Source organism: Dipodomys spectabilis, unplaced genomic scaffold (genome assembly GCF_019054845.1).
Source record: "Dipodomys spectabilis isolate Male_0828 unplaced genomic scaffold, ASM1905484v1 ptg000307l, whole genome shotgun sequence".
In the NCBI taxonomy this organism is placed as follows: Eukaryota; Metazoa; Chordata; class Mammalia; order Rodentia; family Heteromyidae; genus Dipodomys; species Dipodomys spectabilis.
This window is the reverse complement of record NW_024870984.1, coordinates 6,714,845-6,718,543: the sequence shown is the minus strand read 5'-3', so window position 1 is coordinate 6,718,543 and position 3,699 is coordinate 6,714,845. Positions and strand designations below refer to the sequence as shown.

Below are 3,699 nucleotides of genomic sequence, written 5' to 3'. Positions count from 1 at the left end.
TGTCTCTCCACACGTGACTATTTAATTTATTTTTAGTTCATTCATTCATTCATTAGTTTGGTGCTAATACTAGAGCTTGAACTCAGGGCCTGGCTCTGTCTCAGAATTTGTTATTTATTTTGTTTTAGTTTTCTCAAGGCTAGCATTTTACCGCTTGTAAGACAGCTCCATTTCTAGCTTTTGCTGGTGACTTTCAAACCAGAATCTAATGGACTATTTTTCTTTGTCTGGTTTCAAACCACAATCATCAGATTTTGTCTTTCTGATTAGCTAGGAATAAAGACATGAGCCACCAGTGTGGCTCCTACTTTTTCCTATACTTATATATTGCACATACTTAGATAGCAATTTAATATTGAGAGTATAGAAGCAAGATGTACAGTGATTATATTGTTCTGTCAGAAATTCAAATTAGTAATGTAAATTTCTTCTTAAGACCATACACAAAAAATACTTAAGAAGAAATCTGATGATGATGATGATGTGTGTGTGTGTGTGTGTGTGTGTGTGTGTGTGTGCTGTTGCAATATGTTCCACATATAAGCACTGTGCAGGTGTGTCCAGCCATTCACAGTTATTGGATAAATATCTGCCTTGAGATACCAAGTCTAAGTGTCCACTCTAGGCTTCCCGATGAAGAGGATTATACTTATCCTCATACCTAGTATTCATATGAGTGGCCTTTTTGGAAAGTAGTGTCTGCACTGTAGTAAGCTGCAAGGCAAGCACTCTACACTGAGCCACCTTCCCAGCCCAAAGATTAAGATTCTTATCTGTAATTTGGTCAAAGCTATGTCTCTTTATGTAGGTGACTAACAATGTATTTACTAATTTCAAGTAAATACATAAATTCTATTTCCATCTTTTTAAAAAAATAAAAAAAACCTTGTTTGTAAATTGAGTAGAAGCATGGATTTTGTGGCTAGCTAGGTCATTGCACATCTGTATCTCTTTTCCTCTCTCTGTTTTATGGTTCTCATAGACAATATGATTGCTCCATAATTATCCCAATTTATTTTGCTTTTATATTTTTGGTTGCATCATTTCACTTTCTGCTCTGCCATTTCCCAAAACAGCACCACATGAACAGAAAAATCCAGAAGTGGTGCTGTGGCTCAAGTGGTACAGCGCTTGCCTTGATTTGAAGAGCTCAAGGACAGTGCCCAGGCATAGAGGTCAGGCCCCACAACTAATTTTAAAAAAAAGAATCTCAATACTTGATAATTCTACTAACAGATCTGACTGAAATCAGTTGAATCACACTTTTCCTGTAAAATGAAGGAATAGATCCAGGCTAGGAAAGCAGCTAGAGAAGGCAGGCAGATTGTATCTGTAACAAAACTTTGTGGAAAATGGAATCGAGGATTACTTACTGGTGATTCACTTGTACTTGAAGCATGATTCTGAATTATTGCTTGGTGATTCTGAATTATTGCTTTGATCATTATATTCTCCAAGAAGAAAAAGTGAAATTTAATTGATAGCAAAGGACTACTAGTACATTTTGACTTCTCATTAAGCATCTTCAATCATCAAAATCACCTGAAGACAATAGATAGGCCTATTTTTAGATGAAAACAAGGGTCTTTAAAAAAAACAAGAATTTAGGTAGTCATACAAAGGACTTCTATTTTACTACTGCATTATACATTTTTTCTAATGTTGGATACCAACATTCGAAAGCTATTAGAAAGCTCTTAAATCCCATATGTTGAATAGTGAGTTCTCTTACACTATAACATGGTATTTCCCAAATCATTTACATAGAAGGCATTGTTTCCTATTTTCTCATTCCTAGAATAAGCTGCACATGAAGACACCACTGGTCCTGATTTTCAGTCTGTACCTTTGAATACTGAGGAAAATCTTTCCTCTGCTCCCTATAATTCACTACTCTCCAGTTAGAATAATTTAGAATAGTGAAAATGGAAAACGAGAAAATTAATCATGGTGAAAAAACATATGCAGAACATTCACCAGTTTTTTCTGACCAGTTCAACCAATGTGAACTATTGGGGAAATACATGGACACCTCATTCCCACTGGTACTCAAAATCTCTGATTAGGCAATTCTGACGAAGACAAAGAACAAGATGAAAAAATGAGGAATGGTATCAATTGCAAGAAAAAAATGGAGTAGGATCCAAGCAAATTTCTTCTTTGGGATGCCGAAATTTATCGGCTTACTGTGGTGTGAACACTACTTTCCAAAAAGGCCACCCAGACGAATACTAGGGATGAGGATGAGTATACCCCTCTTCATCGGGAAGCCTAGAGTGGACACTTAGACATTGTCCATGAGTTGGTAGCTCAAGGCAGATATTCATGCAATAACTGTGAATGGCTGGACACCCCTGCACAGTACTTATATGTGGAATAATACCAGAATGGCTTCTTTATTAATTCATCATGATGCAGATACCAATCCCCAAACTAAAGGCCTCTTGACCTCCTTGCATCTTGCTGCTGGGAATAGAAATAGCAAAGATACTCTGTATCTCTTTCTGTTGAACCATTATATCAAACCAGGTCTGAAGAACAACTTTGAAGAAACTGCATTTGATATTGCCAAAAGGGTAAGTATGTATCATTACCTCTTTGAAGTTGTCGAAGGCTGTACAAATTGTTCTCCTAAGTCGTAATGGTTTGGTTAAGTTTCTTAAATTTCAAAAATGCCAGTCCATCTTTTGTGTCCCTACAAATTTTTTTCACAATACAAAGCAACAGCAATATCTTACTATAAAAATTTATGTATTCCATGGTATTCTTCCAAGTGAATTGCATGACTTTGATATCAAAATGTATTCAAGAGTTGTTTGTATACATCTGTAATGATTTCTGCAGAGTTTGTGATTCTTTAAATCAGAAATAATTTTAACTTATCTGTTGAAATGAATAGTATAGAAACTAAAGATGTTCCTGGAGCTTTTCTGAAAAAAGTATATCTATGTTTGTGTAATGTCCATAATCTATTTCAATCTCTCCTAGATATAATACTTTGAATTCTACATTGTTATATAATGATTCATTAATAAATGTGACCTTTCAGATTGCATTTCATATAGAAGAATTTTAAGACTCCTTTTTTTTTCGTAGTTTCTTATATTATTTTATTTCTTTGGGATAAAATGGCAATATTATCTAATTTCAAGTTTTGTAACGGTTATGCTATGTAAAGGCCTTTCTAAGGTGAAAATTTAATACACTGATGTCAAACTAACCTTTAATTCTATGAATTACATGTATGGTTACACGTGTATTTTTGTAATCAACTTTTTAATAACTGTTTTTCATTTCTTGCATCAGAAGAATGGAAAATATGGAATACTTCACAAATTTTCATATCATCCTTGTGCAAGTGCCATGTTAATCTCTGTATTGTTGTAATTTGGGTAGACCTGCTGCTGAAGCATGTAGTATCCTCTAAATTTAAGTACGTAATGATACAATTTTTATACGGGCATATATCCATGGTTGCCTACTTGTAACAAGGAACCCTTATTGTTCCTAAAAATGCTATTGATCTTATTTCTCTAAATTTCTGTGTACACTGGAAAAAACTTATATAGTTTGGTCGATTGCTCACATTTACATTTTTTTTGTCAATGACTATTTTGTCGTTTTCATTTTAAATTTTATCATACTTTGAAGCATTTACAGCTAAGTCCAAAGGTGATGGCTTTTCAAGTACTTATTTAT

At 34.2% G+C, this 3,699-nt stretch overlaps 1 pseudogene; it reads right to left on the bottom strand.

The window, feature by feature from the left end:
• Nucleotides 1-3,313: 3,313 nt before the first annotated feature.
• Nucleotides 3,314-3,413, bottom strand: LOC122127689 (annotated as a pseudogene).
• Between the last annotated feature and the right edge of the window lie 286 nt (nt 3,414-3,699).